The following is a 23,947-nucleotide window of genomic DNA, read 5'->3' on the forward strand; positions in this document are numbered from 1 at the left end:
TTCTTTGAGTACTAAGCACTCTTTTTGTTCTGGTGACCTCTTCTGGATTAGGTTGCCTGTAGAAGGAATAATCAGAATGGCTCTTCTTCTAACCTTCTCCCTTCTTCTTTTCTGCCTTCTCTATGCTTGCTTCTGACACAGTATGGAGAGAGGGGCTGGAATGAAATGTCTCTGCCCAAGTCCGTTTGTTAATATTTGATTCATGATTAATTAACTGACTTCACTCTTAGTAGTCTGGATTTATTTTTTTTAAAATTTTTTAAACACCTAACAAAAGGTACCTGCATACACTCCAGCTCCTAAATGCCTCAAGACCACTGTAGCATCTAACTGCAATCCAGATTTTAAAAAAGATACATAAAACATCACATCTACAAATTGTTATTTTACAGTAGGAAGCAGTGTAGTTCAGAGGAAAGAGCAGATTTGAAATTAGGAGTCTTGGGCTCTGTTCCCAGTTCTTCCCTTGACCTACTGACTGACTTTGGTCAAATCACTTAATCTTTCTTTGCCTTCATTTCTCCAACTGTAAAATGGAGAAAATCATATGTACTCCCCTTTTGCACAGAATGCTTTTTTACCTGCATATTTCAATAAGTGCTGAGCACTATTCTTTGTATCTGGCAGAAATAAAGGATTTTCAAAAGCACTCAGCATTGGCCTAAATGTTCTTGTGAAGTTAGTGGTAAAACGCCCATTGATTTCTTTGGGAGCAGAGTTAAGCCATGACTTACTGGTTTTAAAAACCCCACTGCAAATGTGCAACCAATACACACATTAAAAATCTGTATAAATCTATTAAAATCTGTAAATGTGTGTGAATAAACATTTGGTTCCTAGAATGCTGGTTCTCAACCTTTTCATACTGGGAATGTCCCAGAACCCACCTCCATTTCTTTTCCCATGGGAAAGGCAGGGTGGTTGCAATTCCCACACATCAGATTGCAACCTCCAGGTTGAGAACCCATGTTTTATTCTGCCCTGTATGTAAGCATTCTGAGCAAGCCAATGCTGGTTAGTATTCTGCATGGGCAGAGTCACATTTCAATAAGGAAAATCCTTCACTTTCTTCTCTGAGCTCAAATACATGATTCAAAACTTTGCCATGTGAAAACCAATTTATTTCATTTGCTCGTAAGAGGAGCTACTGGTATTGAGAGCTCATTTCTTCACATAAAATAGGAGAGAGGCATGCATTGGGTTTACCTTTAATACATGTCATAATTTATTTAATCAAATTCACCATTTTTACAACCTCATCAAATATCTTTTTCAATTCTACTGTCCTCTTCTCTGCCACCAAATTCTCCTGGTGAGTTGACCAGAATACTGTAGCTAAATGGCATAGAGAGAAATAGACCGTATTCTAGTCATAAAGCCACAGTGTTTTCCTGTCACGGTTTGGACACCGCCAGTGGGGCAATATAGTGACACCAATCCAACTTGTCTGAAAGAATTGAATGTTCAAAGTTCCAAAGCACATTTGGTCTCCAAATGTCTCTGAGCTTCCTCCCTCTAATGGTCATATACATGCCACAGAATCCTTTGCCAGCTGCTGCAACAACTTCTTTTAAGTACTGTGGTGCATGTGTGGGTCTGAGTCCACAAGACAGGAAAGTCAGGCTGCAAGGGGCAGAACCACAGAAGACTGCAGAAAGGGGAGGTTGTTTGGACTGCCCTGCTACCTAGCTTCATGGAACAGTGTAGTGAGCATGTACTGTAATCCAGTTAAATGCCCACTGAGGGGAAAGTTGCAGGGCAGGAAGACAGAAAAAAGAACATGGGGACAGACTACAGAAAAATGACAAATTCCATGGCAAATATGCTCCATTTTGTGGTATGAGAAAAAATGCAGGATCCCATGGCCACAGATTCATAGCCTCCTCTTGGTTGCGATTAATAGGACACTTTATACATTTTAGAGCTGCTGTTTCAGGTTGTCTGCAGATACAGACGGGAGTCACTGCATCAGTGTACATTCCGCTCATATTTTTGAAGTATCTCCACAGCCATAAGGGCTAGAAATTTGATAGCCAAAAAGGCCAAAATTTGTTAGCATTAACTATTAGAATATCCACCATTATAATAGTTAATTTTGGAAGGGCTGTTAATCCTCCTGCTTCAGTCAGTCTCTTAACTGTCGGAGTTTGAGATGAGGCCTAATTGTGAGAAGGGGAGGTTATCCTACATCTGCGTATTGCAAGGTCCCTACACCTTTCTCTGATGCACCTGATTCTGGCCACTCTCCTATCCTGGAGTTGAGGGCCCTCGGGTCTGGCCCAGTGTGGCAATTCCTGTGTTCTTGTGTCACTAGAAACGCACTTCCCTTTTTCAAAACAAAAGGGTAGGAAAGGGAGCAAAATGGGGAGGGGGGGTTAAATCTCCCTGAAACTTTTTCATAATTTGACAATATTTGAAAATTAGTTTAAAAACTCATCAACAAGTCAATTCTTCTCCTAATGTAAGCCCTCTAAAATCAATGGAATTACACCATGGATAAATTAGGCCCAGTCTATTTCACATAGTTCATGTCAAATAATTCTGGGACAGAATCAGTGAAAGTGTCTTGAGGCAGAACTTTCACTCAGGCTTGAAAATATCCATATGAACCAGCCCTAAGGAATGTAATGGAGAATGACTATCTAACGTACATTTCATGAGATGGGAAAGATAGACTCCTATTGACTTCAATAGTCTTTCTGTTGGTTTCAATGAGCTTTGATTAGGCTCATAATTCTCTTTAATTCTACAGCTCTAACAATTCTAATGAAAGGATAGTCTCTTTTTTAAATTAGAAAAAAATCTGTAGAACCCTATTGGTTTAATCTCTCTTCAGTTCTACAGGACTCCTCTTCCATAAAGTAAGATTGCTGCATCTTGGTCTTCAGGGATTGAGATTGCTTTTTCACATTTGCTGTCTCTCTTTTTTTAATCTAGAACTCTTTCACAGAAATTAGAGATAGAAAAGACATTTTATGGGATGATCTAGTTCAACAGTTCTCAAACTGTAGCACCCTCAGGACCCCATTTTGATTTTAAATTTTTCGTGGACCCCCAAGCTGGCTTCTAATTTTCCTCAGGGGTGCTCAGCCCCTGGCCCTGCCCCCACTCCACCTCTGCCTCTTTCCACCCCTTGTCCCAAGCATGCCCATCCCCGCTCCTCCCCCATACCTCTTCTATGCCGCTGAACAGCTGTTCCACAGCCTGCAGGAGGCACTGGGAGGGAGGGGGAGGAGTTGATCAATGAGGCCAGCAGCCCTGGACATGACTCTCAGACCCCAGTTTGAGAACTGCTGATCTAGTCCATTCACTTGTTAGTGCGAATTTGCTTACTATCCTACATTTTCTTGTGCTTAGTTCAGCCTACTTTAAAAGTCCTAAATAACAGGTTTCCACCACTTTCTGTGGGAGATTATTTCCTAATCTAATAAATCTCAGTCAGAATTTTTCCTTTTCTTCATTTTTCAACACGTTATCCCCTTTCCTGGACACTGACGAGTTCAGGGCTGCCCAAAGGAGGGGGGCGGAATTTGCCCCAGGCCCTGGGCCCTACAGGGGCCCCCACGAGAGTTTTCGGCGGCACTTCGGCAGCAGATCCTTCAGTGCTGCTGAACACACCCAGAGTGAAGGACCCGCCGCCACTTCTTCCACTCCGGAAATTCAGCGGCAGGGATCCTTCCGTTCCATGTCTTCGGTGAGGTGCCCCGAAGACCTGGAGCGGAAGGACCCCCACCGCCAAATCCTGAATCCTCTGGGCAGCCCTGGACTAGTTTGCTCTTTAAATTTCATTTTAAAGCTTGCCTTTTCTCTTTGGCTCACAATTTTACTATCTGCAAAGTGTTGAGAGATCCTGTATGTGAAGGACACATTATCTTGACTGGCAAAGGAAGGATGGTGTTGTGGTTAATGCATTAGCTTGGGCATCAAGCTCCGGGTTCAACTCCCAGGTCTGTGTAGACTTCCTGTATGATCTTGGGCAAGGAATTTAATCTTTTGTGCTTCAGTTCCATATTTAAAATTTAGGATTGTAATACTCCCCTTCTCCCCGTTCAGTCTATCTTATCTATTTAGATTGGAAGCTGTTCTGGGCAGGGGCTGTCTCTTACGTATTTGTAGAGCAACTAGCACAATGGGACCCCAACCTTGGCGGGCACTACTAGGTGCTACCAAAATATAAATAACATGACAGTGGGCTCTCTGGCTAGCAGCTTTTCTGAGCTGGCTTCTGTAATGGTGCTGCTGTCCTTTCAGGGATATGCATGTAGAGTTAGCATGTGAGAATTTCCATAACAGTTTTTTAGGAGCAGATCTTGAAACAAAAGAAAAAAAATTGACATGAAACTGCATAAATAATACAGAACACTCCAATATCCAAATGGGGAATGTCTTTCATGTAGAAACCAAAGCATCTTTTTATATGTTGCCAGGAATCTGTGGATTCTGTCATAAGCTGATATTTTACTGTTTTAAATGAGAAATTATTTCAGGTTATCCTTGCCATTATACCGTGTGTATATTGCATAAATAATCTGTCAGGGCTTTGCAGTATCTTTTTTTTTTCATTGTGATCTTTGAAGTGCTGGTCTGACCTTTACTAACTAACCTGCTGCTGATTTCTGTTGCATTATGGGGTGCAGGGAAGAATCAGGACCTTATTTGCTGTTCCTGGCTATATTTATATGTGAGGGTTCGCTCTGATGACTTTTTTTAAAATGTATTTAATACTCCAATGTCTAGAAAATGTGTAGCAAAAGATACTAGTTACAATTCCTTTTCCTAAGGTTCTTGCAAACATGAAAGGTCTTAGAAAGGTTATTCTACAATTGTGTTCCATGTAAAAGTCCATTAGATGAATAATACATGTTGCTCTAAAAGATGTGTAATTCAAATAGAATACGTTGAACCAGAAAGTCTCTAAGTGGCAATTAACTTCTTATATTTGAGGTACCAGTTTTATCATCCAGAAGCTAAAGTGTTCGAAGATTTTGATGCTCTCCAGAGGTTGTGTGCTTTGCCTGGAACAAGTTACTTTATAAAATATGGCACTACTCTGAGTTTAAAAATTGCCTTATTAATTTAGCAAGATACATGGGGCCAGAATCTGACTCCATTATGCAGATGTAAATGTGGAGTAACTCCATTGTTGAGAAATCTGAAATTCCTGTCTTGCTGAACTCTGAGAATAATGGAGTTTGGAGATTGCCAGTAACATCCACGATGAAGAGTTTATTTACTTATTGTTGAGTAATTTATACTTGCTTTTAAGTAAACTTCTGAAATGTATTCCTGTTTTTAACATCTTTTTGAACATAGAAAGATTGTGAAATATTGTATGAACTTGATTAGCTATCAAAGTACCTAATCTTTTTGTTTTGATTGTGCTTTTCAATGACTACTTTGTTTAGTGTATAGATTACTTTATAAATATCTTCACATGGGACATGTCGAATGTCTCTTAGTATAAAGGTACCTGGGTTGCTCTATCAGGTGACTCATGGGAGGGCACGCAGGGTCATGTGCCCCCCCACCCCCTGAGTTGCTGCTTGGCATGTAGTGAGCATGCTCAGTAACATCATCTGAAGCTGTTGCCCTCACTCTTTCTCCCCCTCCCCCACAACAGGTACAGGTCATCTCTGGTTGCTCTGAACTCAGTCTTGTCTCATAAAAGATTAAAGTCTCATGCATATTTTTTAAAAGAAAGAAATCTGAGTAATTCAACACAACTGTTGACTTTTCTCAAAGAACAGAGCAACTTACTGTTCCCCATGGAAAGAACTCTTCTCTGTAGTTCATCAATGTTCTTTATCCTGCCCCTCATAAGAGGGCCCTAAAAGCCTAATGAGAAGGAGCTGGAGTCAGTTACCCAAATACTAGCCTATGCAATGTACACGTTCTTGTTAATCTAACTCTACAAAGAAAAGAATGTGAATTGCCATAATGAACACATTTGTCTGAATAATTACCTTTCCATTCAAAGAGAATGGGTGGCCCAGGGAGAGGAAATGGGAGGGGGCAGGACTTTAGGGCTGGACGGGCAATAATTCCACCCCTCAAGAAAAATCCCTGGGAAAGGTGATACAGATTGGGACTAATTTATCCTTTCCGTGGGGACACCCCACATTCTGGGGTCATCTGAGCAGGCGTGAATAGTTGGTAGCACAGTTATAATGGAGCCAGGATGGAGGGTAGCTTCCAGAACCATAGGGCCTCTGCGTGCATGGCCCTGGCCTCTCATGGATCCTCTGGGATAGCAGGTTTCAGAGTAGCAGCTGTGTTAGTCTGTATTCGCAAAAAGAAAAGGAGTACTTGTGGCACCTTAGAGACTAACCAATTTACTTGAGCATAAGCTTTCGTGAACTGTCGTTCACGAAAGCTTATGCTCAGATAAATTGGTTAGTCTCTAAGGGACCAAGTTTGGTGTGGCCTTTTTCTCAGACTGGCAAATGGCATCCCTGATCTGTCAATAGACATCTGTTACTAATAGACACCTGTTACTAAATGCCAAGCATTGCAATATTGCAAACTAATCTCATTACACACCCTTTAATTCAACAAGCTGTAATGGCCCAAAACACTGCATTATCCCTGCTGCAAGGTAACAGCATGGACCTTCACTACAGGATACTGTAGCACTTTCTTGTAAGGAATTTGTCCAAACCTGGTCACTCTCAATGTCTTTATAAATTAAAAAATAATGATAAGCGTATGAGTCACTCACTCCTCTTATTCTCCTTGATAAAAGGACTGACCATGTTCCCTCTGAACTCAATGGGAATTTTACCATTGACCCCAATAGCTGTACAGCTGTTGATTTCTTCTTATCATAAAGAAGCTTTATTTATGTCAGTCTGGTCTCTTTTGCCTTGTATCAGAGATCAGTATCAGAATGGGAAGGGTTACAGGCTAGACAACTGGCTTGGTTGTACAAATGTATTAGTGTCAGGGTAGGCAAGCTTGCAGCTGTTCTCATGGTGGTAAATTAAAACTAAGACCAATGGCTAATTTATAAACACTACTTCTTGCAAGAGAAATAGAATAGTTTTTGGAGTAACCAGATCAGTGATCACATGAATAATTAAGCTGACATTGCAGTCACTAGACTAAATTATCTGTAATGATAAATTTAATTACTTAAAGGCCCTCTAATCATTCCCATACTGTAGAGTCTAAGAAGCTGGACTGTGCGCTGGGTAGTTTCTTGGGGTATGAAGTGGGGAAACATGGACAGGAAATAAGATTTACAGGAAGCAAGGAGTCTTGATAAACTTGGCAGAATTCTCTGATGCTACTTGGAATAATCACTAGGAGCCTGTCCAAGGGGGACGATGGCTTGTGAAATAGTGAGGACTTGTGGGGGAAGTTCATGAGAGGGAGGGCCAATGAGCACCAGGAGCCTATTAGAGGATCAAAGAAAATGATGCAAGGTCCTGAGAGTCTATTGTGGAGAGGTTGGAATGGCTGCAGGTTGCTCATAGGCTCCAAACAGCACTCCAGTAGGCTGGCAGAGAGCTTCAGAGGACTTTGTTTTAAATAAGGGTTTAAATTTCCCAAACTGCTTTGCCAAATCTTTTGAGACTGCCTATCACTCCAGAGGGTCTCGCTTAACTAGAGACTTAACCAGAATGAGAACCTACAGTATAAGGAAGAACACTCTTAAACACCCAGATCTGCTGTGAGAACAAAGCAGAGACAGAAAATTACAGTAAAAGGAAATGACTTTCCATGTTTGCCTCAGTGTGAAAGTCCCTTTTCAAGAGGCATGTTTCCATTCACTCCAGTGCCCTCCCTGAAGCTCTCTTTTAGAGGATGTCTGACTATTATTGATAGGGCTCTGCCAAATTCTGTCCATTTTGGTCAAAGGATTTTAAAAATCATGAATGTCATGATTTCACCTATCTAAATCTGAATTTTCACAGTGTTGCAATTATAGGAGTCCTGACCCAAAAAGAGTTGTGGGGAGTCGCAAGGCTATTGTTGGGGGCGTTGCGGAGCTGCTACCCTTACTTCTGCGCTGCTGCTGGCAGCAGCGCTGCCTTCAGACCTGGGCAGCTGGAGAGCGGTGGCTGCTGGCCAGGCACCCTGCTCTAAAGGCAGAGCTGCCGCCAGCAGCAGCACAGAAGTGGCATAGTATGGTGTTGCCTCCCTTACTTCTGTGCTGCTGCTGGTGGGGTGCCGCCTTCAGAACTGGGTGCCCGGTCAGCAATTCCCTCTCTCCGGCCACCCAGGTCTGAAGGCAGCACAGAAGTAAGAGTGGCTATACCGCAACCCCCCTAAAGTAACCTTGCGACCCTCCTGCAACTCTCTTTTGGGTCAGGACCCCCAATTTGAGAAATGCTGGTTTCCTCTGTGAAATCTGCATAGAATAGGGTAAAAGCTATACTATATACACACAAGACCAGATTTCCCAGGGGGAGACCAGATTTCCCAGACCATGATGCGTTTTCTGTGGCCGTGAATTTGGTAGGGCCCTAATTATTGATGATAGCACTGAGAATTACCTCATCTGAAGTATGATAATGCCATGTTTTCTCATGCTTATGGTGCTCCAGACTTACTAGGCTTCCACTTTGCAGGTCATATACTGCATTATACTTTACTGAGCAATAAGTGATCTACATACAGCTACTGCATCTATAGGGCTATATTTCAAATGTTTGTGCACTTAATCATAAACCTCTGCCTTGGCATGTGCTAATATTTGCACAATGCGATGTGTAGTTGTGCATTCATATGACAAGACAAGGTGCAGGTTCATTGCTGCATCCATATACATTCACCAGAGTGGCCCAGGCTTGTCAAAATTGGGCCATAACTTATATAGTTTCACTCTGGGGATTTCAGATATGTTTTTTTTCTCTGTTCTCATCCCTTCCCCAAACATATTCATTAATGGCTGCTGTGTTCATCAGTGACAGGGGGCGTCTGATTATGGGCTATGTCTTTGGAGCTCTGTGTCTCACTGAAGCTTATAGGAATGCGAGGTTTTGATAAGGTATCAAACAGTTTGGCTCTGAGTTAGCAAAGCTTTTGATGAAACTTCTCTAGCCTTTCCCTGATCTCCCTTTGGAAAAGGAACAGGATCTGCTTGTTAGAAAGACTTTGATGGAATGTACTTTCTTCTTTTTGAATTATGAAGCACAGGCAAGAAGTTTAGATTTTCTTGGCGCAAGGGGATATTTGGTATTGTTCTGATATTCAGTCTTTATTCTCCAATGAATTTATTTTTATTTTATTTCCAGTTGAATTTAATATGATGAATTTTTAACGGTCTCTGGTCATCTTTTCCGAATTTAATCTTTTTTTATTTTAAATAAACAATGTTTTAATATTAATCCAAAGTAAGTTGCCTTCATACTTAACCAGATTCCTGTTTCATTCCCATATTTGTAATGATATTGATGTCAGTCTTACACTTACTGGCAAATTAATATCAGATCTAACGTGACACATATTATTTCCCTGAATTTTTTTTTTAAATTTGAAACAACCTACTGTACCTAGAGAGAAAATGACAAGTTTTTTTTCCTCTGTGAGCTTAGATTCACAAAGAGATTTAGTCATGGTGTCACTATGCATCACCACACCTAACTTCTAGGGGATCTAGAAAATCATGGTGATTCACAAAGCCTGAGTTTGTTGCCTAGCTCTCTTTACAGTGAATGGGGAGGGAGAGGTGCCTCAGAATGGGATTCACAAAAGCCAGCATGCTAGGTGGTTTGTCACCTAAACTAGCTACTAGGATGTGCTAAGCCGAGCGTGGTGTGCTAAGCCCTGCCCCTTTTCAGAGGTAGGCATCTAGGTCCAGGCTACAGGAAGGCACCTCCCTCTGCTTGAGATTTTTCAGCTGCAAACCCCCTCTGGAGATAATAGTTGGAGGCTCCTTCACGGAGTCGTAAGCACAGGTGTATGCTTGGTGCAGTTCACAACCTCTCCTAACATTTGCTTCTTCTGTGGCGAGAGGGAGACCCTGGCACACATTGATTGCAGCCCCTTTTCCAGCTCCTCTTCCTCAAATTTTGGCTGTACTTTTCCCCGTATCTCCTTATTTATATACACCTTATTTGTGGGGCCACAAAGTCATGGGGCCTGCTCCTGGCACCAGCCAATATAGCCGTCCACCATGCCAGGAGGAAGAAGATGGATGGGAGCCCCATAGTTGCAGAGCACCCTTACTTCAGATCCTCTCTTAAGTCACATCTCTGGGCCATGTTCCTCTGTGCAGTGTCCACTGTCTCCCTGGATATAAAATATTAAACAGTTAGTCTTACTAAACATCAGTCTTACTATTAATGTATTCAGTAAATGTTTAAAACAGATTGATAAATTAATTTTGTGACATTGTAATACCTAATGTGCACATTCAAAATGCCGCAGCAATTCCATTTCATAGCGTATGCCAGTGGTTCTCAAACTAGAGCCACCGCTTGTTCGGGGGAAACCCCTAGCAGGCTGGGCCGGTTTGTTTACATGCCGCATCCGCAGGTTCGGCCGATCGTGGCTCCCACTGGCTGCGGTTCACTGCTCCAGGCGAATGGGGGCTGCAGGAAGGGTGGCCAGCACATCCCTTGGCCCATGCCGCTTCTCGCAGCCCCCATTGGCCTGGAGCGGCGATCCGCGGCCAGTGGGAGCCATGATCGGCCGAACCCGCAGATGCGGCAGGTAAACAAACTGGCCTGGCCCAGCAGGGGCTTTCCCTGAACAAGCAGCAGCCATAGTTTGAGAACCACTGGTGTATACAGAACTAGGTTCCGCAGTGTTAGGACCGTTGCTATGGAACTGACGTCACACTTTAGTAGCATTAAACCTTCAAACAACATCATGTAGGTTATCGCGATTTTTGGTAACTATTCTTCCACAGTGAAGGTGGAGCAATCGAAAAGGAGTAATGCCTGGAATCATTTCACAAAAATAACAGAAGATACCGTTAAATGTAAACTGTGTAAGACCGAGCTAAGGTATGCAAACAGCACCAGAGCAATGCTGAAACATCCCTGTTTCCTGTGGAAAAAGAAGGCAAAAATCAAACGACGCTGACATTTGTTTCTGACAGTTTTATTCACATGTTGCATTTTCTTGAACTAATGGAGTTGTTGTGCACCATGGTTAAGGCTGTGTGTCTGTCATGGAGGTCATGGAAGTCACAGATTCCGTGACCTCTGTGACTTCTGCAGCAGCCAGTGCGGCTTGCTCTGGGGTTGCCCGAACAGATCAGGCAGCCCTTGGGCCAGAAGCACTGGCCGTTACTGGGGCAGTTTGGATGTGGGAGGGGGCTCAGGGCTTGGGCAGGGGGTTTGGGTGTGGGGCAGCGCTCACCTCGGGAGTGGGGGTGGCTCCCCGGAAGCAGCTGGCATGTCCCTGCAGCTCCTAGGCGGAAGAGCAAGGGGGCTCTGCACGCTGCCCACGCTTACAGGTGCTGCCCCTGCAGCCCCCCCACCCCCCCGGCCTTCCCTCCCCGCTAGGAGCTGCACGGACATGCGGAGCTGGCTAAGGAGTCTGCCAGCCCTACCAACCCCATCCCCAGCAGGGGTCCTGGACCGCATGCCACCGCCCGGCTCCCTATCCCCAGCACCGGTGGGGGTCCCGGGCCATGTGCCCCAGCACCTGTGGTGCCACTGGACCATCCCTCACAGAGCACCTGCGCCCCCCCCCCTCCGCCTCCCGGTCAAGTTTTAGTCAGCTTATATAGTACAAGTCATGGACAGATCACGGGCCGTGAATTTTTGTTTACTGCCCGTGACCTGTCCATGACTTTTACTAAAAATACTCATGACTAAAATGTAGCCTTAACCACGATCGCTACAGATATGCTGCCTATAAGTGTCATTGAGGGCACAGGTTTTTGTGCATTGTTGAGTTTTGTAGAATCTGAATACCATATGCCTGTGAGACCGACTATAACCTCGCTACTAGAGAAGTGCGATGAAGACTGTATAAAGTCTGTCCGGGGAAAAATTGGGAAAATTCTGTTAAAGTTGCTTTCACCACTGACTGCCAGACGGCATTAACTACAGAAAGTTACATGACTGTCACTTACCATTATATTCGCAAAAAGAAAAGGAGTACTTGTGGCACCTTAGAGACTAACCAATTTATTTGAGCATGAGCTTTCGTGAGCTACAGCTCACTTCATCGATCACATCCGATGAAGTGAGCTGTAGCTCACGAAAGCTCATGCTCAAATAAATTGGTTAGTCTCTAAGGTGCCACAAGTACTCCTTTTTGCGAATACAGACTAACACGGCTGTTACTCTGAAACCTACCATTATATTGAAATTTGAGAGCTTCGATCTGCAGTTCTACAAACCGAAAGTATGGCAGAACGACACAGCAGAAAACCTTGCTGAAAAATTAAACACTGTAGTGAAAAGATGGGGTCTGGCAAGCCATGTCTTGGCGTGTGTACACAATAATGCAAGCAACATTGTGCTCGCAAGGTATATTACATGGGAATCTGTCAATTGCTTTGCCTATACTTTGCAGCTAGCCATAAATGATGGGTTTTCTTCAAGTAGTGTGGATCAAGACGACTAGTTGCACATTTGCACCAAAGCACCGTAGCTGAAAAAGCACTAGAAAGAAAACAAACACAGCTTTGGGTTAAGCGACACCATCTGATCCAGTTGTGTAAAACTCATCGGAATTTGGTATATGACATGTTTGAAAGACTCAGTAAGCGAAGGTGGGCTATAACAGCTGTGCTTTCAGATAGCGCTCTAACAAAACAATCTGATGCCCAAATGCTTCAGCTGCAAGATGAGCACTGGCAATTAATAGAGGATATCTTGCTAGTACTTTCCACTTTAAAATACAAACTGCCATGTCTGCTGAACAGTCCGTGTCAATTTCAAATATTTATCCAGTTTGTAACAGTCTTCTCCAAACTCACCAAAGAAGTGAAGTTTCTGTCGAAAATGGAGGTCGCTGATTCCAAGGCTGCTGTTTGTTGCTCTTGGAGCATTGTGTGAAACCCAATGATCCTGCCATAACTACCAAACCTGTACTTATTGCCTCCTTGTGAGATCCACGCCATAAACACATGTGGTTTCTTTTGCCTGTTGTCCAGATCACTACTAAATCAAAGCTTCTGCAACTTACATCGATGTTACAAATAGAAGAACCTCCAAGTGCTGTGGCTGAATTGAGAAGTGCCGAAATGGAAGAGCCGATAGAGCCAGTGCCGAAAAAAATGTGTGAAACTGAGACTGCTGTTATAGTGATTATAGTGGTGTTAGGTGAAGATTATACCAAAAAGGAGAATGAGGAGAATGTAGTAGAAAATGAACTGGAAAATTACTTCAGGGAGCCTTGTCCTTCATTGGAATGCAGTCCACTGGAGTGGTGGAAGGTCAATGTACAGCATTTTCCAAGGCTTGGACAATTGGCAGAGCTACCTGTGCATTCCAGGATCGTCTGTGCCTGCAGAACATGTGTTTTCGAACGCTGGCCTTACTGTTAATCACTGCACACAAGACTGACACCAGAGCATGTAAACATGTTAAGAAAAATTAACAAAAATCAGCAGTAAATTTGAAATTCTAATTGGACTTTTTGGGGGTTGGGGCAGCTCACGGATATTATGTAAAAGTTAAACAAAAAAAGTGGGTTTTACACACACGACTGTCTGGTTATGTTGTTAGTAAAGACACTTGACAAAGATAATGTTTACGTGGGGTAGACTGTGAACTCATTAATGATTAAAAAAGTAACCGTTTAAACTATTGTATCGTTAAAACACTATTCCCATCCCTACTGGACACCTTTTGAGGAGCAGTATGCGCTGTCTGGGGGCTCTCGGCTCGGTGTCCTCCTTAGGATCTCTCATTTTGAACCTGTGACCCTCACTCCTGTCCTTTTTTTTTTTTTTTTTTTTTTTTGGTTCATAAGTTGTCTCCCGTGCTTAGTTGATGCTTGGGTCTGGTGACTCCTCCCTTAGACTGGAGGTGGGGGGGGTTTCAGATGTGGGCAGGCCCACACCCGCCCATCCCCAGTGCTTCAATAGGTGCAAACCCTCTCTGGGAGTCAGATTCCTGTGCCATTTTTGTAGGAAGATGGGGGTGGATGAAAGGAAGAGGAAGAAACCAATGGTTCTTTCATTACTTATCCACAGTGTAGCAGCTTCACCACTGGGCCAGAGAGAAAGTGAATTTATGCACATGGGAATGACTCTAGCCTGGTGGCTAGAGTATTCACCTGGGAGGTGGGAGACCCAGGACCCGGTTCCAACTCCAGTGACTGCTAGCTAGTTATCCACAAAGGAACAACTTCAACAGAATATCCCTTAGTCCAGTAATTAGGGCACTCATCCGTGAAGTGGTGGCAGATCTCTGGCCCAAAGGAGGGAAGGGGAGGACTTAAACCAACGGTCTCCAAGATCTCAGGTGAGTAACCTAACCATTATGCTAAAAGTTATGAGGGAGATCTTCTTTTCCTCCTCCCACATGTCTTGTATTGTGTAAGTTTGCCTATAGGGACCCAATCTGGTAAATAGGGTCTGCTTATGCCAACCAGATCAGGCCTGGAGGTGAGTTAGGTGGCAGGCCACCTAGTTTCCCCCCCAGTTTATGTATTACTCTGAGGCTTAGGTGACCAGATGCCTGGCATGGGGATGCCATGCACGTGCACTGAGGTCAAAACACATGTGCCTAGAGAACTTTTACTGCAAAAATTTAGACACCAAGCAATTTTAGGCACCTAAGGGATTCAGGGGGCAGCTGAGTGGGGGGTTTCTGAATATCACTGGGACTTGCTTCTGGGATTTAGGTACCTCAAGTCCTTTTGTGAATCCAACCCTTCCTTGTCAACTTCCAAATACTCTTACCCATTTTAGTAAGTGATGGTAAAGCTGCAGTCAGGTTCAAAGCTGGGCCTGACTCAAAACCTCAGTTCTAAACAATCCCAAATGCTAAGGCCAAATCTGATTTTTGAAATTGGTGCCCATCCTTAGATTAGCTAATACACAACGTTTCTCTGACTGGTCTCCCACAGTTTGTATCACTGCCCTCTACAAGATAGATTGTCTCCGTCAAGTGTGTGATCATGTTGCCTTCTACTGATAAAACTGCAGTACTGACATGGGTATGTGTGATGGGGTTACACCCCTCCCCCCATCACCTTCTAGAGAAGGGGGAAAAGCAAGTAGAGTGATGCTTTGCATCTGGGCGTGACTGACAAATTGCATCACAGCCAGAGGGAACAGAGCTAGCTAAAGACCCATTTACATTCAGTGCAGTATAATTTCTCACTTATTTAGGGGAGAGTAATAGACTCAATCCTTGGTCCAAGCAGTTCTTTCCCTGACATGATCGGTAGAAGGGACCACATTTGATCAAAGTCTCTGACTTGGTCTGTTGCTTTGGTAAATGTCCCCTCTTCCAAGGGTGGTTTCTTTTTCTTTCCAGCCATTTCCCTATTTGGGGTTGGTGGCTTTTATAGCCTTCTTTCAAAACTCATGATTGTACACTACCCTGTCATGCAGATAGGTCTTTCTGAGGTCCACTGATGCCCCGAGTCTCTGGTCTGCCATTTGGTCATCTTCCATCCGCAAACCATAGCCACCCTACCAACATCTCCGCTCTCCAGTCTCTGCTGGATATACCCTTACCAGTGTAGCCTAGCCTCCTTCGACTTGTCATACATTGGAGCAAGCCACATTCGGCCACAAACAACCTAATTTAGTTTCCTATCATGAAGTGTCCAACCTCTGACCCTGTCTTCATTTCCATGGCAGAAAGTACACTGATTTTCTTTCTTATGGCTGGCCAAGTCTTTGTTTAGAACGTTAAGATGGGTCAAACTACAGGTTTTTACACTCTTCCTTTTAACTTTATAGGCATTTGTTTGTCATAGAGAACTGGAGTCAGCTCCCTCCTTTTGAACCACACAGCTTTTTTACAATGCTTGACATCACTCGGAAGGACAGCATCATCCACAGCAATTGATCTTAGGTATTTAAATTCTTTCACTCTCTTCTAAGCTCTCTGCCTGTGATATGCTATATAGTGAGTCCTCCTCTCTGTTATCTTCGGCTTGGTCTTACCAGTGTTCACTCAAAGTCCAGTCCACTCAGAGCTATGTTGCAATTGGCTTGCTGGGTCTTAATCTTCCACATATATCTGACTAAGTCATCAGTGAACAGCATGTTCCAAGGTGTTTCCTTTTGTATAGTCTCACTTATTGCACCCATGACAACTGCAAACAAAAAACTGCTTTCCACGATGTAGGCTAATGTTTACTGGAAATTCTCTAACTGTAGCCCCATTTAGGAGTGACTGCAGTAGTCACTCCAGCATACATATCCTGGATAAGATGGATATATCTGCCTGGCACACCTCTCCATCGGAAATCCCACTAAACTAGTTCTCTTGGTACATCATTATACGCCTTCTGCAAATTCACAAAGACCATACCTGGTTGCCATCTCTTTTCTGTAAACTTCTCTGAGGATCCATAATGCAAATATGGCATCAATTGTGCTCTTCCCAGCATGTATCTATACTGACCCTTCCAAATTTCAACAGTTCTATATAGATGCTCTTCAGTAATCTTCTCCTATACTTTCATAACATGGGACATCCGCTTAATTGGATGATAATTAGCACACAGTGTAATATCTTGTTTGAGTTTAAAAATAGGCACCACCAAGCTTTTACACCATTCATCTGGCTTTGTTCCTTTCTAAAGAATACCGTTGGACAAATTTGTAAGATACTTGATTTCTTCCCTTCTCAATGATTTCACCGCATCCTGTGGTACTTAATTTGTCCCAGATGCTTAAGTGCCTCTGTAACCTTTTCCTTTATCTGCCAGGCACCAGTTTGGTTTCCTTCGGTTCTCCTCATTCATCACTCTTTCAAAATTATCACTCCAAACATTGATTCACCATTTGTTTGCAATATACCAAATTCATTTCTAATGTAAGCAAACTCTTTCACATCCCTCATTTTCTTTCTTGACTTGGTGAGTCTCTCCCTCATGCCCTCCTGGTGGGTTATATAGTCATCACAGCCTATACTTCTGGCTGTCACAACATCTTTTGGGCTCCTTTTGGGCTCCTGTATATGCCATCTTATCACTGCTACTGGCCTGCCATTTTTTTTTTAAGATTACCTTTTTTTCCTCAGTGGATTCACCACCAAATCTCCCCTCTTATCCTTTTTGGCATTGGTTTAATCACTCCTAGGACTTCATATGCTGTTTTCAGCAAAGTTGACTTGAGTTTGAACCAATTGTCCTCCATGCATTCCGGTGTGCAGTCAGGAAATCTACACATTGCTCCTTCTTTGAAGGGGTTTTTTTTTTTTTTTTTCATTCTCATCTTTAAGTTTCCACCACTTAGGCTTTTCCAGTGCCCAGGAGTTCAGGTGCTTCCAAAGTCTTTGCATTCTGAATACCACAAGGAGAAGTCTGTGCTGTCTCACAATGCACTTGCCAACTATTATCTTACAATTGATTATCCCTGATCTCTCTGTTGTTGTTAATTATTACTATTATTATTTATTATTAAAAGGAACTCAATTTGGGACTTGTTATACTGGTAGAGGACACTTATGAGATGGCTTTCCCTCTTCTGAAAGAGTGTGTTTGAAATTGACAAGGCTATAGGGTTATTTCCCCCTCTAAGTTTCCAGTTCCAAGGTCATGCCCTCCATGGACTGTTTCATATCCACCTTCACAGTTCCAACATATTCATGTAGGGGTTTTTCACTACTGCACTAAATCAGTGTCAGTGAAGAGGTGATAAGACTCTGTGTTAAGTTGATGTAAGTTATGTTGCTCAAGGGGGTGGGTTTTTGACACCCTGAGCGATGCAACTTACATCTACCTAAGCGGTAGTATAGACATCTGCTCCAATAATTACCTTCTGATTGGATAGTGTATTTCAGGTAAGGCACAACAACTCATCAAAACACACCCTCTTTTACCTTTTGATCCTCTCCCACTTACTGTATGGATAGTTACCTCTTTGCAACACAGTTTTACAGTCAGCAGTTGGTCTGACATTCTGGTAACCACTATCCTACGCCGCTGCATGGTTTCATCCATAATAATACCAGTGTCCTTTCAGAAGGTTGAACCTCCTGAATTTTGTAACCTCTATCGGTATCTTGGCTTTGCAACCTTTCCGTCTGGTCTCTTGTACACAGGCACTATTTTCTCTTCGAGACTTCACATCGCTCCAAACTTCTTCAAATCAACGTTCCTACATTCCAGCTTACTAACTCCCTTCTTTAACTTTAGCAGCCCTTGCCACAGTCAAACAAGGCTGTTGTATGCTGCTTGCCGGGAACGCATTAGTTCTATGTGGTTCACACAATCACATCTATTGGACGAGCTTTACAGGTTGGCTGTCCAAGCCTGACACGTTTTAGTTTGAAATTGGAGTTTTCCTCTGCCTAGGTGTGTTGCCTGCCCCAACAAGACCTATCCAGTGGTAAAGTAAGTTTGGGTCCCCCCCCGCCCCACCATGGCATAATTTCATATATATTTTGATCCAGTCATTTCATTGATGGAAGCTGTGGGCATTTGTTTAGCAATTCTATGTTGCATGAATAAAAACAAAACAAAAAAAATCAATTACTTTCTAATACCCATGGGGGGGGAAGAGAGAGGTTGTCGGTGCTTATCTAGCACCTAGATACTACACTGTTTAGTCCAGATTTCTGCACAGCACAGGAGGGATGGTTAGTTTAGTCTTCATGGCAGTTTGGTCCTTTTGATTCTCTGAGACTGCAAAAAGTGGGGATTTTTCATCTAGTTTTTTTGTTTGAGATCTCATTGTGCTGAATATTTATTTGTTCTCTTAAAAACTGAACAGAGTGGCTCAGGAGATAGTCACCCCAGCTATGCCACAAGCTTAGAAAGAGGCTGAAATTATTATATATATCAGAACAAGGGTTCTCAAACTTCTTCCTAACGTGGACCATGTCTTAATAGAGAGGTTGGTCTTGGGGAACACATCCTGTCATATTTGAGATCATATCATCTCTGTGGCACAGCAGAGGGCACATAGGAAGTGCCATACTAGATCAGACCAATGGCCCTTGTGGTCCAGCATTAGTTAGCAGCACCAACAGTTGGCATGGAAATGTAATATTAGGAAAGTATTTAATGCATTTTTTTTAAACAAAAATGTAGGTTAGAAGGTGGAAACAGGGGAAAGGCAGCAGGACATCAGCTCTTTGCCAATCCCAGTCAAAGAACTCCTGAACAACAGGACAGTAAGGTATTCAGATGCTACAGTGAAGTGTGGCATGTGAGTAGACCAAGAGAAGGGGAAAACAAAGCAACTTTCAGAAGTACAGTGATCTCTATTAAATGGGTTCACATTTATCGTTAGCTACTCTCCTTCACCGTTAGTTGACATGTTAGTTACTTACATATTTTGAATACTCATACTTCATCATAGAATTATTTCTCCTTCATGCACAGTGGGTGGGTACACAGAAAAATAACCCATGACAGAAACAAACACCTCTCTTGATTTGGGCTTTTATGTCAAATTCTGTCCTGATTTACCAGGTATACAACCGTAATGAAATGAATAGGGCTACAGGAGGTGTAGGTCACGGCCGTATTTAGGCTTTAAATTTGCTCCCTATTTTTTTAATACAGGATTTATTTTAAATTTAATTATTTTGTTCTCTATTTATTTTAAAATCAGTATGAACAGACATCTGGGTTTTATGGCCTAGTAGGATCTTTTAAGCCTTTTGCAGTTCAGACAATCAGCTATTTCAAGCTATTCTATGTGCTGACCTTCAAAGCTGGAGCAACAGCCGCAGCTTGGGGAGAATCCAGTATTTTCTGCAAAGCCAGGATTTCAAGAAAACAATTTTCTTTTTAAATTGGAGAAAAGCTTTAAAGACTTCAGCTCCTCCCACTGCCACATCACAGAAAGAGCTGTCGCTGACAGATCAGCTTTTGCGAAGAGACTGGCTTCTACTCAAACGGACAGCATTGCACACCGTGATGGCTTAGACTGAGCCACAGTCATTGTCTTGAAGGCTGCTTTCCACCTCAGACATTGTCTTGAATGCTGCAAACAGAATCCAGGCCTCTGAAATTGTACTACCTCATATGCAAAAATACACTCGCTCACTTCTTACCAAAGTTTGAGTGGGAGGCTAGAAATGTTTAAGGCTGATATAATCAGTTTTAATGAAATGTTTAAACAATAATTAAACTAACCATCCCATTACTTGTCTTCACTCTTTCATGGACTGATTAAAATAATGGAGGATAATGTCACTAATGAACTGATTGTCACGGTATTATGTATATAGCATGTCTCCAAGCCACACAGAGATTGCCATCAATCTAAGTCACTTCATAATGTTTCATTGCTTAGCAGACTTCTAGACAGCAGGGACACGGTCCTTGAGTTGTACTAGCTTAATATTTTTTCAGTAAAAGATATAAACGCTCATGAGTCAGGGCAAAAGCCCACCAGCATCTGCCTGAGTGTAGAAAAACATCCTCTTGGGGCATGTTTTTGGTTGGGTTTTTCTTTTTTGTTTGTTTGGGTTTTTTTAAATAATTTTCCAGGAAGGGTTTTTGTAGGCCTGTTACTACCATTTGTGAAGTAATGGCTGGATTCTGCCAATCATTTATATTGGACATAGAATTATTAGTAAGACAACAGTGTAGGAACTGAGTCCTGCTATGTTAGCCACAGATGCAAAGAAGCTGGCAGCTAGACTAGCACTTCGAATATTCTCCCAAAACAAGCAGCCCAGCACTCAGATAAGAGGCTGCAAGTATGAGCTGAACACTTCCAGTTGTGTGAATATACCATCAAAGCGATATTTGGGGTGAGCAGATGCAAAAGAACAGGCACTGATGCTCAGTCTTCATTGGAAGGTAGGGGAAAGGTCTGGCGACAGAGGAGAAAAGGTGGCTTTAAGACACTTGTCTGTTTCGACCAACCTGGGCCACCTTGTGTCCAAACCTGGCACTTGTATAAGGATACCCATAGGGACCACTTTACTAGCAAAGGATTAAGCAGAGCACAATGCACTCCACCACTACTGTCTGTCCTATGCTGTACTGTGCCACCCAAGGAATCTCCAGCAGCAGAGAGATTCTTGGCCCTCTGCTATTTAACCACACTCAAGGGCAGCCAACAACTAGCCTAACCAAACCATGGAGCACAGTCCTGAATGCATATGGGAACAGGCCAAAAGGAGTCCACCACCCTGAGAGGAGGTGGCAAGACTGCTATGAGGCTGTACCATAATCAAAGAAACCTGAAAGGTACAAAACTCCTTGCTGGGAGCAGGGGGGCAAAGAACCAAAACTATGTGTCTCTAACAGACTGCACAGCCAGAAGACTCAGAGGGGAGTGAAAAAATGCATTCTGGACAAAATGTGGGGTGGCTTAGTTCCCTGTAACTAAGCTATATCCTGCCTTTGTGCAGAATGTAAGGCTAGATGCTACAGCTTTTGGTTGTTTGTCTTTAGACTGATTTTTTTTTGCCCCTCTCTCTGTGTACTTGGACCATTTGAGTCTTTCATATGAGTTGTGCAAAATTCTCAAACAATCCTATGAGGTGAAACCGTTCCTATCCCCTGAGATGAAGTCGGTGAGCTTGGTACCTACCCTACTTGGGACCCTCTGTCAAAGTAGGGCATTTGGTGGGCTGTGTACTGACAAACACATGGGAAACACCTATTGATCATAGACGAGAGAAATTGAAGGGGCCAAAAGAAATTATGGCCATTGTTGGGGATCCTGCACTACATAGAACTTTGGTCATTTTGGCAACTCCTAACATATCCTGCCGTTATAAATGAATGAACCCAGATAGATGAATAGGTCTTTTCCATTCCTAACTCGAATGAGTCTAATTTATATACCTTTAGGAGTACATTGAATTAAAAAAAAAAGTGAAGGTGTTGTATGTGAAGTGCATTTGTTAAGTTAATGATCGTGAATATGATTAAATGGTCTACACAATGACCATAAAGTAATGTATTACCCATATTACCTGTTCAAAGCTCACAGACAAAGTGATTTCTGTAATATGTCTCTACAGCACTGACATCATAAAGACAGAAGTCATGGAAAGGAGCAGAGCAATTAATTTGTGTCATCACTGAATCAATATTGTAGGAGGTAGCCTGAACCAAAAAAATGTCAGTAATATGTTTAAAATGTATTAAAAAGATAATGCTTTCTAAAAGTATACTATTGGGATTAACGTGTAAGGAATTCTTAGGCATCGGAGAAAGTGGTTTTGTTTCCTGTTCATAGGTCTGACTTGTTTCTAGTGCAGATTCTCTGTTTCTTTCTCTAGGAACTGAAATTGGGATTTTTTTTTCTGCTGCTTCCACTGGAGTCCTTAGAACAGGATCAGGTCTCGATCCAAATCCACAATCTACCATTTCTGTTGTGTACAAAGGTATGTAAAGAGGTTTGATGTTTTCCATCTTAGCTCACCAAAACAATTCTGTGTACAACTTCATAGCTGTAGCCAGTCCTATACTATACACAATACAACCTACACATTTTATTTCCTCAAGGCAACCTTTCGTATGTTCTTCATGAGGAGCTTTATTATCCTCCTTCTAGTTTGATGATGTAACTGCACCCACTGTGTCTGTGATCATAGTGTGTGAAATGACTCGTCTACCTTGGGAGATCAGTAGTATGCTTCAAGTAAGGGGCAATGGATTGCCTGGTATCTGCACATATTTCAAGTAACCAGCTATATTCAGTATCTGCATGCAAATTTTAATTAGCAGACTGGATTTCTACACGTAGGGTTCCAAAGAGAAACAGCCAGCAAGTTAGTGAAAAATCTAAACATTAGACAGAAAGGTAAGAAAAGCCGAACCATTTGTAACCTCATTCAGCCCTTCATGGGATTGTGTGTGTGTAACTGATGGAACTGCAGGACCGTCTGTGTATCTGAGGCTAGAATGTGGTTCTTTGGTTCAGAGTTTTGTCTTAGAAAGTCCAAAACAAACGAGCATAGAGCCTGCTCTGTGCAGCTCACCAGCAGCGCCACATAGTGCGTGATGTTTTCCAGCAGATTTTATTATTGGTTATCACTCAAACGGTTTTTATTTTTAGTTTTTTCTTTAATATTAGTGTGTGAAAGAGTCAGACATTGAGAATGTAGGTGGGGTCTAGAAAAATAGCTGTACACAATTCTTTCAGTGCACTTCTAGTCTCATCTGCATTACCCTCTCTGTTATATTCAGTGTTCAAGGACTGACATAAGATGCTAGCTGGGCCAAATTGTGTGGTGACTTTTTTTTTTTTTTTTGAATTCGTTCCATTTTCATGTTATGGATTTAAAAAAAAAAAAACCAGAGAACAGTCCTATGTGTTCAGCCTGAAATAACTTATTTTTTAGGCTTGGCTAAATTAAATTTTTACTTTGAAAAAAAAAATTTTTTTTAGTGGATAATAACGCTTATTTTTAATTTTTTTTTCTTTTTATTTCAATGTTCACAGTTGTGGGAAATTATGGTGGCTTAGACAATTTAATGACAGACGTGGAGATTCAAGAAGTTAACTGTTAAAGATATTTGCTTTGTATATTTTGATGTGATATTGACAATGTTTAAATCAGACTTGTTCTCAAACAGCGTTTTTCTTACTTTGCCTATTTGTAAATTTTGATAAACTATTTCCATTAATAAATAATAATCAGTTTGTATATACAGTAAAATCAACATTTGGAAAGATATTTTATCAGTAAATGTACTTTAATTTTGTTCTCTCTCCTTAAGTCTCCATGACGGAGCATAACTTTGCAATCCTCTAACATGCAATATCATTAATGATCTGGAGGATGGCATGGATTGAACCCTCAGCAAGTTTGCAGATGACACTAAACTGGGAGGAGTAGTAGATACGCTGGCGGGTAGGGATAGGATACAGAGGGACCTAGACAAATTGGAGGATTGGGCCAAAAGAAATCTGATGAGGTTCAACAAG

The 23,947-nt window shown here is 42.3% G+C and overlaps 1 long non-coding RNA gene across 1 annotated transcript in view; it reads left to right on the forward strand.

Annotated features, from left to right (window-relative positions):
- Positions 1-23,947, forward strand: part of LOC311518999 — an 88,949-nt gene that overhangs the window by 39,799 nt on the left and 25,203 nt on the right. Inside the window, exon 2 of the long non-coding RNA XR_014711173.1 lies at positions 22,296-22,400. This is a non-coding gene — a long non-coding RNA (uncharacterized lncRNA). The remainder of the gene's footprint in view (positions 1-22,295; positions 22,401-23,947) is intronic.

Source organism: Lepidochelys olivacea (assembly GCF_965140295.1).
Source record: "Lepidochelys olivacea isolate rLepOli2 genome assembly, chromosome: 3".
Classification (NCBI taxonomy): Eukaryota; Metazoa; Chordata; order Testudines; family Cheloniidae; genus Lepidochelys; species Lepidochelys olivacea.